General features: G+C 39.7%; 1 protein-coding gene and 1 pseudogene across 2 annotated transcripts in view; both read left to right on the top strand.

Moving 5' to 3' along the window:
* Window positions 1-16,741, top strand: part of LOC149221759 (uncharacterized) — a 97,421-nt gene that overhangs the window by 17,515 nt on the left and 63,165 nt on the right. The gene's annotated exons all lie outside the window — the stretch shown is intronic.
* Window positions 581-8,713, top strand: LOC149221760 (auxin response factor 2A-like; annotated as a pseudogene).

Below are 16,741 nucleotides of genomic sequence, written 5' to 3'. Positions count from 1 at the left end.
GTCGTTTGAAAAGGCATTTACACGAGAATGAAGATAACGCTGAAGAGTGGCCAGTTGATGACAATATAAAAGCACCTCAAGGTAGAATGGTCTTCATAAGGAAAACATGAGATTCTAAATTACTAGAAGTAATACCTAATTGTGGACAGTCTGAGCTCCTCGAAGAAAACACCATCAAACCCAGGGATTGGGAAACCCATCTGCAAAGCTTAAAGATGAGAAAATAAGACAAGAAGCTGAGCATTTAAAAGATGAGAGACAATAATCACCACAGTCATAGGCTTACACTATAAAAGGCACATCCTGAAAAGGCTAGGAATCTACTAAAAAACTAAAGTATTACGACAAGATTATAAGCCTTAAAGGGTCAACAAGGTGTCGAAGTAATTTTGGATGTAATAATTTTGTTTTGATATTTTCAAGAAAGGATGTCTTTGAAAAGTACTACAAGCAACACTTGGCTAAGCAACTTCTCTCAAGCAAGATTGTTTCAGATGATGCAAAAAGGAGCTTGCTTGAAATATGGAAGGAAGAATGTGATTATCAACTCACATCAAAATTAGAAGGTATATTTACAAATATGAAAATTTCTTGTGTCACAATACAAGGTTTTACTACAATATTGGATGCATCTAGTAAAGGCAATGAAGGCCCTACAAAAATTGTGATTCTATAGCACAAGAATGTAAGAAGTTTTAACCACTCATTTTCTATTGGGACACGATTCAAAATGAATGTTGAAACCAAGGATGCTACTAAAAGAAGGTATATTGGAATAGTTGTTGGGAAAAGTGGCAATGATCCTATGAGATTGCCAAATTCAGGATGGGAATCCTTCAAGGTAGGATGGGATGATGTTGAATTTGGAAACTAGGGCCAAACTCCACCTTGGACAGCTCCTCTGATGCAACTGATATTTTTATTGGATTCCTGTTTTTGAGAGGTGTAGGATTGATCTAAAGATCATCTCATTCTGACATGTACAAATGGAATTATGAATTTATTTTGTTTATGGACAAATTGTCAAGGCCGACCAACAATCTAATGTAGGCTCAGAAGCCCAAAAGACACGTCTATTGATCCTCAACGTTGGATATAAATAGAAGGTGCATCTACCTCATTTGCACCCTCATCACTCACACATCTCTCTCTCCATATCTGATTGGACCCTCATCACTCACACATCTCTCTCTCCTCATCTGATTGGGTAAGGATTTCTGGGTAGCCTCTCTCTCCACATGTGCGAAGAAGAAGACTGTAATTTTCTGTTTCAACGTTGACCTAGTTTCAGGGGGGTTTGACCAGCATTGACTAGGCAGTGTTGACCTTGTTTGACTGCGATTTTTGTGGATTTATTTTTGTTTGGGCAGGCTGCATTTCTGGGCACTGAAATTGAGGCAATCCGTGCTGTTTGACCAGTGTTGATTGTAGAAGGGTTTGACCTCAGGTTTGACTCAGTGTTGACCAAGTTTGATTGAGTTTTTGGGACTGTTTTGGGCTTATTCGGATGACTGTTAGAGGCCGAGTTGACTAGGTTTGACCGAGTTATTTTGGAGGATAAATTCTTCCCTGTTGACCAACGTTGACTTTCTGGTTATGGCTTCCTATGGCTGCTGTTTGATTGGACAAATTTCACTTTGATTGGGCAAGTGAATATTACATATTCTACTCTCTCTTTGCTAAACTTTTGAAGATTAATAAGAAGAATTGATCAAAGGGTTTCCCCACATTGGGGTTTGTCCCTGGCTGGCGCCACATCTTGTGTCCTCTTGTCTTGGCTTGTCTTCTACTGTGTTTATTTATGTTCTATCTGCATTTACTGTCGTGTTAATGTGATTGCTAATCTAGAAATTGATATTGGGCTAATAAGAAAATTGAAGTAAATTTCTCTTAAGCATAGAACATACCATTGTTATCTAAAATTAACATGGTATTAGAGTTGAGGTGAAGACAGAGCCCAAGCAAGAGTGAAAAGAGCAATCACTGAGATTTGTTGAACAAGGACAAGAGTTAATGGCCTCCGCATCTTACTTAAAGCCTGATGATAAGCTCAATGATAAGTCTGATCATCATGCATGGAAGATGTCCCTTGATTTGACTTTGGAAGAGTAGGATGTTATGGTTTATGTGCAGGGAAAGTTTTGTGAACCTCCTTCAAATGCTCTGGCTGCCACGAAGACAAAGTACAAGAAGGGTGAAGTCAAAGCAAAGAAGATTATTAGGGATTCTATTAGCAAGCATTTGGTTGCATACATCTTCAATTTAAACACATCTAAGGAAATGTATGACAGGTTGGTTGGCATGTTCAAAGCTAGCAATGCAAACCAAGTTATCTTTCTCAAGAACAAATAGAAGGACATAAAGAAGGGAAGAGGTGAAATTATTCAATCCTATTTCATGAGGATTACTAAGATAAAAAATGATCTTCTTTCGATTGGAGAAGCTATCGCTGATAGGGAGCTCACTCTCATTGCCCTTAGAGGACTCTTTGAATCACATGTGTTCAACACTACTATTCTCAACAATGACAAGATTCCAAGTTTTGAAGAATTGTTGATTAGATGTTCTCAAGAAGAAACAAGGATGATGGAAATGGATATGCCTTCAAATAGGAATGATCCTACTACATTCTCTGCTCATGCAAAAAAGAGGAACAATGCAGGTTCAAAGAAGCAATGTCAAGGAAGACCGGGTTTCAAAAATGGAAGGAAGGGAAGATGATTCATTTGCAACAAGTTTGGCCACTATGCTAGGGAGTGTCCTAATAGAAGGGATACACCTCATGATGATGACAACCACAACAACAACAATTTCCGGGGCAACAACAATCAAAGGAATGGCAAATTCAACAATAGAGGAAAAAGGAATTCTCTCGCTACTCGTCATGGAAATGGTCGTCCTTCCAAGAGATCAAGAAACTCCAGGTATGATGAATCTAATGTTGTTGATAACAAGCAAAAATAATTTTATCTTATATCTGCACTCTCTACTGCATCTCCTCCGGACACTTTGGGAAATTGGTTGATTGATAGTGGTGCCTCAAGGCACTTCACCGGGTATAAGGAAGTTCTTTCAAATCTGATCGAAAAGGATACAAATTTGGAAATTATCCTTGGGGACAATGCCACCTATCCTGTGAAGGGAGTTGGGAATGTTATTCTTCAATTTAATCAAGGTAACACCATTCATCTACAAGAAGTACTTTATGTACTCGATCTAAAGAAGAACTTGATATCTATTTCGGAAATAGAGGACAAAGGATTCAAGGTGGCATTCGTCGGTGGAAAGGTATGTGTGTGGAATACAAATTTCAAAGATGCATTTACACTTGGATTCAGGGTTGATAGCCTATATAAAGTTGGAGGAAGTCCACTGGGAGCTATGTCTTGCGACACATGACTTCAATCCGAATTATGGCTTTGAAGGTTTGCTCATCTGCATTATAAGGCTCTACCCAATGTGAGGAAGATGGTGACAGGTATGCCCAAATTTAAAGTAGAACATGAAGGTGTTTGTCAGGGGTGTGTTGAAGGAAAACATACAAGGGGACCATTCCCCTCAAGTGATAGCAAGACTACTGACATATTGCAATTGGTTCATTTTGATCTATCTGGTATGATGCCCGTGAACTCTTTGGGAGGATATTTATATTTTGCTATCTTTGTGGATGATTTCTCTCGCAAGACTTAGATTTACTTCTTGAAGAAGAAGGACAAAGTATTCTCATGGTTCCGTTCTTTCAAAGCTTTGGTTGAAAATCAAATTGGGAAGAAGATCAAAATATTGAGGACCAATAATGGAACTGAATATGAATCAAATGAGTTCAATGACTATTGTAGAGAAGCTGGCATTAAGAGGGAGACTACTACCGCATATACTCCCGAGCAAAATGGTGTTGCTGAAAGGAAGAACTGTTCTATTATAGAAGCCACTTGTGCCATGCTTCATGATCAAAGCCTTCCAAAGTTTCTATGGGCCAAAGCTGCAAACACTGTCATGTATGTTCAAAATAGATGCCCTCATCAAGCATTGGACTCCAAAACTCCCGAAGAAGTTTTCACCGGTAAGAAACTTGATGTTTCTCACTTTAGAATTTTTGGTAGTCCCGTATATTTTCATGTGCCGAAAGAAAAGAGAAGCAAATTGGATGCTTCTGGGAAGAAAGGAACATTTGTGGGCTACAATGAAACTTCCAAGGCATATAGAATCTATGTGCCTGGTCAAAGATAAATGGAGATAAGTCATGATTGTCACCTTCGATGAGGATGTTGCCCTTGGGAAGACTAGTAACCTTCGTATTCCAAGGAAGGACAAAGAAGCAGATTCAAGAAAACGGGGAGAATCGTAGGATGAGCCAATGCCCGATGCTAAAGGACCAATGGATCCCATTGATCCACCTCCTCATGAGCCCTCCTCCTCGAAAAGGAGACCCTCATGGCTTAGGGAAACTCTCGAAGATGCTGAGAGACATGTTGCACCAAGGGGGACATTTCGTGAAAGTAAGAAGCCGAATAGGTACCAAGGGTACTTAACTGCCATGAGCACCATTGTTCAATTTGAGCCTTGCACATTCGAAGAAGCTGTGAAGCACCAAGTTTGGAAGGATGCTATGAACGAAGAGTATGAGTCGATTATGAAGAATGATGTCTAGGATGTGGTCCCTAGATCCAAGGACAAATCTGTTGTCACCTCGAAATGGCTCTACAAGATCAAGCATGGAGCTTATGGAAATGTTGAAAAGTTCAAGGCCTGATTTGGTGCTCGAGGCTTCTCTCAAAGGGAAGGTGTGGACTACGATGAGATATTTGCACCTGTTGCTCGATATACCACCATTCGTTCGATTAGAGCCCTTGCTGCCTCGCAAGGATGTAATTTACATCAGATGGATGTCAAGACCGCCTTCTTACATGGTTCAATTAAGGAGGAAGTCTATGTAGAACGATCCAAGGGGTTCGAAGTTCAAGATTGTTAGACACATGTTTGCAAGTTGAAGAAAGCCCTCTATGGGTTGAAGCAAGCTCACCGAGCTTGGTATGAGAGGATCGACAACTATTTGATGAAGCTGGGATTTAGGAGAAGTGAAGCTGATCCAAACCTTTATTTTAAGGTTGAGGATGATAGACCTCTCCTCTTGGTACTTTATGTGGATGATTTTTTTTTGACAGGTGCAGACCCTCTCATTCATCAATGCAAGAGGGAGTTGACTTCCAAATTCGAGATGACGGACCTAGGACTCATGCATTATTTACTAGGATTGGAGGTTTGTCCAAAGGCAGGTGAGATTTTCCTTTCTTAAGGAAAATACATTGTGAAGCTACTTGAAAGATTTGGGATGGTGAATTGCAAGTCCGTGACTACTCCGATGGAACTTAACTTCAAGAAGTTATGCGGAAGTGCTGTTGGGCTTGATTTGGAAAATCCTTCTGAGTATCATCAACGCGTGGGGGCTCTGATGTTCTTGGTGAACTCCCATTCAAACATATGTTTTGCAGTGAATACATTGAGTCAGTTTATGGTCGAGCCTCATCACATACACTGGATTGCTGCCAAGAATCTCTTGAGATATCTCTGGGGCACAATCACTTATGGATTGAGATACACTGCTGGGAATGTGAAGCTTCATGGTTATTCTGATGTTGACTGGGTTGGCAGTGTGGTGGATCGAAAGAGCACATCTGGATGTTGCTTCTCTCTAGGTTTTGCTTCAATATATTGGATGAGCAGGAAGCAGAAGTCGGTTGCTTTGAGCATTGCTGAGTCTGGATACATTGGTGCTAGTATGGCCTCCTGTGAAGTTGTTTGGTTGAGGACATTTGCTGGATACCACCGTGATCTATTGCGACAACCAAATTGCGATTCGTCTTTTTGAGAATCCCGTGTTTCATGATCGCTCCAAGCATATTGATATTAGGTACCACTTTATCCAGTATATGGTACAACGAGGAGCAATAAGGCTATACGTCATATTGGGACTGATGATCAGGTCGCATATATTCTTACGAAGCCCTTGGGGAAGGTCAAATTCTTAACCTTTCATGAATGACTTGGAGTCGTGGAGAGACCCTCATAAGAGGGTCCTGTATGAGATGGATATTGAGCTCTGGGAGCTTTGGGTAGCTTTGGGTACTTCTTGAAGCGATGAGCGACCATAGGGTGAGTGGTTCACCTTTCCCTAGTGGTGCGTGATACACAAGGTGAGTGGTTCACCTTCCCCTGTGATACCCCATGTTGAGATATGCATAGGATGATTGGTTCACCTTCTCCTATGGCATATGAGTAGGATGAGTGGTTCATCTTCTCCTGTTGATACATCCTACACATGTAGTTTGCGACTAATGGGAAGTACTTCTTATCTGGCAAATGAGTAGGGAAATGAGGATAGGGACCATAGCACTACCAATGTACGCATCGCGTACTACCGTACTCCCTATGCTAGGATGTTTGATATTGACTTGGGATCAATGGAGATTGACTTCGGGTTAGTGGAGACTAGTATGATACACTCTCGATTATTGGAGACTGACTTTGGGTGAGTGGAGAATGATATGATACATTCTTGATCATTTCTTCATGGTTCAACAGAGTAGGGATGACAGGGATGGTACTGATTGTCAGATGGTTTGGCAGGTGGAGTTCTTCCGGTTAAGAGGGAGTGTTAAATTTGGCAACTAGGGCCAAACTCCACCTTGGACAGCTCATAGGATGCAACTGATATTTTTATTAGATTCCTCTTTCCGAGAGGTGTAGGATTGATCTAAAGATCATCTCATTCTGACATGTACAAATGGAATTATGAATTTATTTTGTTTATGGACAAATTGTCAAGGTCGGCCAATAATCTAATGTAGGCTCAGAAGCCCAAAAGACATGTCTATTCATCCTCGACGTTGCTTATAAATAGAAGGTGCATCTACCTCATTTGGACACTCATCACTCACACATTTCTCTCTCCTCATCTAATTCAGTATGGATTTCTGGGCAGCCTCTCTCTCCACACGTGCGAAGAAGACTGTAATATTCTGTTTCAGCGTTGATCGAATTTCAGGGAGGTTTGACCAGCATTGACTAGGCAACATTGACCTTGTTTGACTGCAATTTTTGTGGATTTATTTCTGTTTAGGCAGGCCGCATTTTTGGGCACAGAAATCGAGGCAATCTGTATTGTTTGGCCAACGTTGACTGTAGAAGGGTTTGACTGCAAGTTTGAATCAACGTTGATCAAGTTTGACTGAGTTTTTTGGGACTGTTTTGGGCTGATTCGGTTGACTGTTAGAGGCCGAGTTGACTGGGTTTGACCGAGCTGTTTTGGAGGATAAATTCTTCCCTGTTGAGCAGTGTTGACTTTCTGGTTAGGGCTTCATGTGGCCGCTGTTTGACTGGACAAATTTCACTTTGATTGGGCAAGTGAATATTACATATTGTACTCTCTTTGTGTGTTGAACTTTTGAAGATTAATAAGAAGAATTGATCAAAAGGTTTCCACACATTGGGGTTTGTCCCTGGCTGGCGCCACATCTTGTGTCCTCTTGTCTTGGCTTCTCTTCTACTATTTTTATTTATGTTCTATCTGCATTTACTATCATGTTAATGTGATTGCTAATCTGGAAATTGATATTGGCCTAATAAGAAAATTGAAGTAAATTGCTCTTAAGCATAGAACATACCATTGTTATCTAAAATTAACAGATGAACATGCAACACAGGAAAGGTAGGACAAGTTGTCTCCATGGGAAACCAAACCACTTATTTTTGCTACAGGATTGAATGCTTTGCTAGATCCAAGAAAGAAAATACTTGGGACAAGTTTTCCTTTTGCACCAACAAAATTGTTTATCCTTGACGGGGATACTTTATCGGACATTGAAGAATCATCAAAATTCCAAAAAGTCTTGCAAGATTAAAAATGTCACCCTTAAAAATGCCTTTAAGAACTGATATAATGGATTTGATGAATACTAAACAATAAGTCTCTGAAGGAGCAAGGAGGTCAGGACATGAAATATGGCTTCTTTCAGGAGAAACAAATATTTCTTCTTCCTCAAAATTACCATGTGACAAATGGAAGTATGGATGGTTACATGAACTTAAGACTCCAAGCTCCATAAATTTTCCATTTGCAAAGAGCATAGATGCAACTCAACAACAACTCAAGTGCTTTACACAGCTACTAGGTAGGGAGAATGGTGTTGCACTACCTTTGAGCAATGGGGCTTACACTACATCGACTTCTTTACACATTTCTTTTCAAGTCATTACCAATAAGCAATTCAAAGTTGCATCTGTCTACAATATTCCTAAGCTCTGTAGTAAGTGACCCTTGGAAGGTGATCTACATTGGGACTTTGGGCAACCTTTTCCTTTTGAATAGAGTCCCTAACGAATTACTAGTGCTACCCCCAAAATAGTGGAAACAGTTGCCAGATTTAAGACTTCCTCAACTTCCCTTGTTTGTCAAAAGATACTGAAGATACCTCTAGAGATAATTCCACAGAAGTCTCCCTGAGGGAAGCCATGTGTTTGTATTTTAGGTAGCATCATGTTGCTTCAGAGGCACCCTACCCTCAGGCAAAAGATATTAGCAAAGTGAAAGAAGAGTGGATTTGCAATTTTTTTTGGATTTTCCCTGTTCAAGGAATCTGCTTGTATAATGACAAAAGATGGTGTTAGTTCAGATGATGGGTTGCATGTACCATCCGATCATGGTCCCCTCTAGACAACTCACAAGACAAGGATGTCCAATCGAGGGAGGTCCTTATTCTTGAAGATAGGAAGATAAATTTCGCAGCACCCAGGTTGGCCATTACTTGGGGATAGCAATGTCGGAAAGGGGGCACTGTAATGTCCTCTATGGATTAATTGCCCAAGGGAGGACGGAGTAGCGTATTCAACCTCATAAGCTATAGTCATTGATAAAGGGGGAAACCCATTATCTAATGTTTTGGGTCAACATTGTGTGAAGTTTGGGGTAGCTGGGGCAAAAAAGCCCAAATTGGGGGTTACACATGAACCCCTCACATTACATTAAGGAAGAGAAACCCCTCATGAAGAATCTATAAATATGAGATAGTGAAGATCATTTTATCATTCATTGAATTGGATTGATTATCTCTGTTTTCTTTGAGCTTGAGGCTCCAAGGGTTTTAAGACCCCTTTTTTCCTATCTAGTTTCGGCGCTGGTGATCCCACCCTAGCTAGCTTCTATCTAATTTTGGTGGTGAAAGACTCCACCCTAGTTAAGCATCTTCTTGAACACTTATCTGGTAAACACTCTTCTACCTCTGGTCGATCAATTATTGTTTGACACATCAAAGAAGGTTTATGTAGAGGATTCGTGGCTCTACCTTTCATCTGAGGTTCAAAGGTTCTTGTGCAATCGAAGGTGCAAAGTAGGACATCATTACAACTCTGTTTGGAACAAAAAGTATATCTAGGCACATCTGGTTAGCGACTAGCCTTCTATGGCTAGGACTAGCCTTAGAAAGGACTACTGAATCACTACTATAACTGTTTGTTTAACCAACCATTTTTGGGGCATTGTTCAATACAACGAGCCTAACTAGGCCATCTTGAGGTTAGCAATTACCTTGCTTGGGGTGCGGGTATCCTTAGGGAAGATATCCGAGCCCTATTACAGTCCATTTTTGCGGCTATTTTTAGGGGACAACTCAGATTCCATGGATCAAAAACGGATTAGGGCCTTCTACATTTAGTTGAAAGTTCAAACAACCATCTTCAACAACAGTGAGCTAGTGAAATCCAACTGTGGTCAACCCTAATTCTGGTTAATGTGACGAGTCAATAATAGAGAAATTTTGTAAATTGTTGGAGGAAAGAACAAGGAGTTCCAATCTCTACAACAATAATCAGTCCTCATTGGAACAACACATACCATGACAATAGCCAAGGGCTTCACATAGTGAGTTGTCATTTGTGTGTTGTTTGCTACTAGATATTAGGCAATGAATTGTAATTGGTATAGTCACAGTAGAATTTGGAGTAGTGGAAGAGCTGAAATTTGATCTTGGAATTAGAATTATATTGTGGATTATTGAGGAATCCACTGTTTCATTGGGCAACCTGCCCTAACTTATTGTGTTTGTTGAAGAATCATATTGCTATTACAGATCTTTATTACTATGGAAATCATTGTTGTTTGTTTTCTAAAACCTAGCTAACTAATCTGTGAATTTTAACCACAGAAATAATGAAAATCTGGACTTTAACTTCTAACTCACGAATAAGCTGAGTTTTCCAACTTGCACGCAGCGGAAAACGAAAGGAATGGATGAAGACAAGCACACACTAAAAAACAATACACAATGGTTTACCTAGGAAACCCCTACTGGGGAAAACGTGCAAACTTGGTGGCTTCTATTAAGGCGCTTGAGCAAAAATATCGTTTAGAATTTTTTTACAATGGAGGTAAAGCTTCCCTTGTTTTCGCAAATTCCTCAACACGCTGACACACCTTCTCACAACCTCTCGGCCCAATAAGTTTGTGCACTGTATGAAATTGTACAACTTTATATGGCTTGAACACGACCTCCTTTGCGCACTGAATACAACCTAGTTGAAGTTTGTGATGGTTGGAAAAGATCTGATGCTGTAATCTCTATTTCTTCCTATATCTGTGCTAATTTGAAGCTTTTAATTCGCTGAAACCCTAGCTTGAAGTGTTCTCTTCTTATTGCCCCTCCCGCCACCAAGTCTCTAGTGCATAATGAGCTGAATCTGCACCCTTTTCCGTCCTTGAAGTCGATTTGGGCCCACCATTTTCCACGAATGGTTGAGATTAAATCTCAATGGATGGCTGAGATCGTTTCACTTTTTGACTATAAGATACTTTTTTTTTTAAAGTCAAAATGATGAGAAAAAGTGAAATCTGTGCCTTAGCCCCACTTGTGGGTCCCTCCAAATTTAGTGCACCTGCTAAATATGGCAGACCTCTTGTTGAAAAATCAATGCAACTAGATTAGGGTTTGATTCCTCTTACTTGATAATTACTTGTGAGTTATGTTGGCTTCTTTTATTTCTTTATTATCTTAACTTCATCAAGCAATTACCATATTATGTGTGTATGACGATCACAAAAACATAAGACACAAGATGTAGGCACTATACCAGGGCAAAACCCACCTCGAGGGGAAAACCCTGTCAAAAATTCTCCTCCTTCAATAGTATTTTATGAGACTCTTCAACCTAGACATAGATCAAGCCTTCCCTCCACACCAAGTAAGCCCTTCCAGATCTTTGACCCCTTTGTGGCAGTACTTCCACCCAAGCAATTTCGACTATGCAGCAACTTACAACATCAGGTAGCAACTGGCAACAACAACACTTGGAAGACTCGATCTTCCTTCTCCTTAAACTTGACCCAACTCGCACTTCCTTTAGATTTCTTTGACCCACTTCGCACTTTTCCATCTTCACTAGAGATATCGATCTTGCTTGAGATGATATGCTCCAAATGAATTCGATCTCCTTTTATTTATAGGCTCCAAGTGAGGTCGAATTGGTGTCCCTTAGGTCGACTTGGTGTGGAGGTTACAAAAATTATATTTGACTCAATAATAAACCTTTTTACACGATTCCAAAGCCCAAGAAGGGTCTCTTTAAATGTACATGACTCTATTGACTCAATATTAATCCTAGGAGTCCACAATGGGGACTTTGACTAATATAATGATGACCCAAGCATGAAACCCATGCTTTAATAAGTCATTGATATAATAATAAAAATTCTTTTGACAAGTACATTACATGATGGCTCAAATACATTAATGAAGACCGAACCTAGTTACATTTTCCAACACTCCCTCTTAACTATGGAGGTATTCATAATATACAAATATAATGGAAGATCTCAAACTATATGAACAATGAGAGTTTAGGCACCGCAATGCCATGGACTAGATTCTTGACCAGGGCAATCTATCCATTGGTCTCTCAACAATTTAGGCACTGCAATGCCACAGACTAGATTCCTGACTAGAGCAATCTATCCAAGTGGGACTACTGTGGACTCAAGCTTTCAGCCTCTCTAGGTACCATGAGGCTTACTTGCTAACCACCAACACAGGGACCTGGGTGAGTATCCGAGGTTAGAGCTTTACGACCAATGCCACCCTCCCTACTTTGGGACCTAGACATCAACACAAAGTGCTGGCCATATGTCCTCCTAGGCAACGCTTCACTCGCAAAGCCTCAACAAATCTCTTCCAATCTCTTATCATCAATACAATAAGCAATATCTACTAAACAAAGCATGCTACTTAGATATTCAAATTTCTTATTAGGAAGAGGCTTTGTTATTATGTCTGCTACCTGTTCATCTGTTGAGACATACTCCAACTTCACGATCCCATCTTGCACCAAGTTCCTAATAAAGTGGAATTTATTGTTGATATGATTCATTCTATCATGAAACACGAGATCTCAGTACATCTTGATACAAGTTTGATTGTCACAATTAATCACAGTTGGACCTAGAGACTTCTCGAACAAATTTGTCACAAGCTTCCTTAACCAAACAACCTCCTTTCCTACTTCACATGCAGCCACATATTCTGCCTCAGCGCTACTTAAAGCAACATGATCTTGCTTTCTACTCATCCATGAGATCATAGCAGCTCCCAGACTAAAACATCCTTTGGTAGTGCTCCTTCCATCGGTCTCACTGCCACTCCAATCAGAATCTGTGAAGCCAATTAGCTTGACTTCCTTACTATCATACTTCAGGCAGTGATGTACAGTGCTACAAAGATACCTCAATATGTGTTTGGCAGCTATCCAGTGATCATGACCAGGCTCCAACTGAAACTGACTAAGAATGTTTACTGCAAAACAAAGATCTAGCCTAGTATTTACTAGATACATTATGGAGCCCACCAACTGACGATAGGAGGTAGGATCCACAAGACTAGAGTCAAAGTCCCTCAACTTCTTGAGATTGGTGATCATAGGAGTAGTCATCGGCTTGGAATCCATCATCCCGAATTTCTGCAACAACTAGATGATGTACTTTCCTTGCCCCAATTATATCTCCCCATGTTTCTGCCATACTTCTAGACCCAGGTAATCGTGCATTAGTCCCAAATCCTTCATTTCGAAATCTACTGCCAACATCTTCTTGCATTCTTGAATTCTTCGCTCCACACCTGTGATGAATAGATAATCGACATATAGTAGAATAATGATGGGCTCATTATTCACGACCTTGATGTAGAGATTTGGATCGACAGAACTCTTTATGAACCCAATTATGAGTAGATATACATCCATTCTTGTATACCATGCCCTGGGTGCTTGTTTCAAACCATATTGGGCCTTCTTGAGTCTACAAACATGAGAGTCCCTACCATTAACTTCAAAGCCTTCGGGTTGTTCGATATACACTTCCTCATCAATGGTCCCATTCAGAAATGCAGTCTTCACATCCATTTGATGGATATTCCAACCCATTGTAGCAATCAATGAAACCAAAGATCTCTAATGGTAGTGTACCTTGCTATGGGTGCAAAGGTTTCTTCATAATCAATGGCTTCCTTTTGAGAGAAACCCCTTGCAATGAGTCTAGCTTTGTACTTGTCTATACTTACATCAACAACCTGTTTGATCTTATAGATCCATTTGGAGGTGACAACCGATTTGTCATTAGGTCTAGGAACAATTTCCTAAACCCCATTCTTCTTAATGGATTGATATTCTTCCTGCATCGTTTTCTTCCAAACCTCTTGATGAGCAACTTCCTTGAATGTAGATGGTTCCGCTTCAATTAACTTCGTCATATATGCAGCATAACCAGAGTATCTCTTTGGTCTTTTACTTTCCCTGAAGGTTCCTTTCGCAACTTCATGTCCTTCAACATCTTCTAATGTAGCTTTTAGCGAATTTGGTCTTTTCCTTGTGGTTGGGAAGACCACAAATTGAATAGACTCACTTGGCCCTTCTTGATTTGTAGTAGGGTTTTCATGATGATCTTCTTCTTCTTCAAATATTGGAACTTCTTTGTCATCAGAATCAATAGGAATGTCCTTTGATTTCTTGTAGGCTTGATTTTCATCGAATATGACATCCTTGCTTACTTCGATATGCCTTCCTTCCTTAATGTATATTCTATATGCTTTTGAGGAGAGACTATATCCAATGAATATTCCCTTGATACTTGTAGAATCCAACTTCTTTCGCCTATCCTTTGGAACATGGATGTATGCTAGACTTTCGAAGGTTTAGAGGTGATCCACACTTGGCTTCTTTCCTATGAATACTTCTTCGGGTGTTATATTATTAAGACTTCAATGATGACTTCTATTTTGAATGTACACGGATGTCATTGCTGCTTCTTCCCATAAGAATTTTGGTAGGTCTAGATCAAGGAGCATTGTTCGAATGCCTTCTTCAATTGATCTATTCTTCCTTTTGGCCACTCAATTTTGTTTGGGATAATAGGGAACAATGAGCTCCCTCTTAATTCCTGCATCCTTACAATATGCAATCAATTCCTTAGAAGTGTATTCCCCACCATTGTCGGACCATAGAGTTTTTATCTTTCTTTCGGTTAGGGTTTCCACTTCGGACGTATACTCCTTGAACTTTTCAAATACTTCATCTTTTGTTTTGAGAAGGTAGAGCCATGTCTTTCTAGAATGGTAATCAATGAATGTTACATAGTAGAGATGACCTCCAAGTGATTTGTTAGATATGGGCCCACACACATCAAAATGAATGAGGTCTAATATCTCTTTAGACCTAGTTTCACTATTCGGAAATGGCTTTCTTGTATGTTTTCCCAAAGAGCATCCCTTGCATACACCTTCATGATCTAACTTCATATTGGGGATGCCATGAACCAATTGACTAAGAGTAGGGATGACCTTATAATGTAGATGACCATACCTCCTATGCCATAGCTCAATGGGATTGATCTCCATATGAACCAAAGCTTGAGGAGGTGGTGTAATAACTCTATAAAGGCTTCCTTCACGAACCCCAATAACCCTACCTTTATCAATGCTAGAGTCTTTTCCCTAAACCAATGCTTTTCCATCAACAAATGCAAATCTATATCCCCTTTATCTTCTAAACAAGAAATAGAAAGCAAATTCTTTTTCAAACTTGGAACATATAGTATGTTGTTGAGGTGCAACTTCGATCCATTTTCTAGCTTCAACGATGTTGATCCTAGGCCTTTAACAACATAGCTTTTGTTGTCACCCAATTCCATTGCATGAGAAGATGGCTCCTTTGATAGTGTATGAAGTTGTTTACTTTCTCTTGTCATGTGCCTTGATGCTCCACTATCAATGATCCATGCATTGTCATCACTAAGAGAAATTGTAAGAGCAACCAATAACCCTTGACTTTTGACCTTGTTGAATAAGTAGTAGATGACCTTCTTGATCCAGCGTTCGGTAGTGTTGATACCTATTCTCATGTAGTTTATCAAAGAGGGAGAATCCATGCCAACAAAGTGATCTTCAACTTTCCTTGACCTTATCTCTGATACCATGTTGAGAAATCAATGCAAGTAGATTAGGGTTTGATTCCTTTTACTTGATAATTACTTGTGAGTTATGTTGGCTTCTTTTACATCTTTATTATCTTATGTTTCATCAAGCAATTACCATATTATGTGTGTATGACGATCACAAAAACACAAGACACAAGATGTAGGCACTATGCCATGGAAAAACCCCCCTTGAGGGGAAAACCAAGTCAAAAATTCTCTTCCTTCAATAGTATTCTTTGAGACTCTTCAACCTAGACATAGACCAAACCTTCCCTCCACACCAAGTCAACCCTTCTAGATCTTCGACTTTTTTGCAGCAGTACTTCCACCCCAACAACTTCGACTATGCAGCAACTTACGACATCAGACGACAATTGGCAGCAACACTTGCAAGACTTCAATCTCCCAAACTAGGGCACAAAAGAGAGAGAGAGATTAGCACCAAAACTTCGATTTCTTCCTTCTCCTTAGACTTGACCCAACTTGTACTTCCTTTAGACTTCTTTGACCCACTTCACACTTTTCCAGCTTCACTAAAGATATTGAACTTGCTTGAGATGATATGCTCCAAATGAATTCGATCTCGTTTTATTTATAGGCTCCAAGTGAGGTCGAATTGGTGTCCCTTAGGCCGACTTGGTGTGGAGGTTAAATAAATTATATTTGACTCATTAATAAACCTTTTTACATGATTTCAAAGCCCAAGAAGGGTCTTTTTAAATGTACAATGACTCTATTGACTCAATATTAATCCTAGGAGTCCACAATGGGGACTTTCACTAATATATTGATGACCCAAGCATGAAACCCATGCTTTAAGAAGTCATTGGTACAATAATATTTTTTTTTTTCTTTATTCTTTTGACAAGTACATTACACAATGACTCAAATACATTAATGAAGACTGAACCTAGTTACATTTCCAACACTCCTTCCTCCTCTAACTTCATTTAACATTTGTGCTATTTGAATGATATCTGATGTTGAATGAATGAGTACAGCTGTTGTATAATCTTGTTGATTTATTGTAACCCTAGACAAACATAGAACCCTAAGGGCTAAAATTACCTTAGGACATTACAATAGCCTCTAAAAATGTGCCTCATCACTTCCTAAGGAGGAGCACTCCATAAGAGATCAAAACCTCCTCCAACAAAATAATATATCCAATGTTAGATCCTAAATTTCTCCCGGGGAGGAGTAAACAAACAATATCCTCGTAGCAATTGACAA

This window comes from Pinus tabuliformis, chromosome Q (assembly GCF_031772625.1).
Source record: "Pinus tabuliformis cultivar Carrire ecotype Pingquan chromosome Q, CPIR1, whole genome shotgun sequence".
Lineage (NCBI taxonomy): Eukaryota > Viridiplantae > Streptophyta > Pinopsida > Pinales > Pinaceae > Pinus > Pinus tabuliformis.
This window is presented reverse-complemented; position numbering and strand designations above follow the sequence as displayed.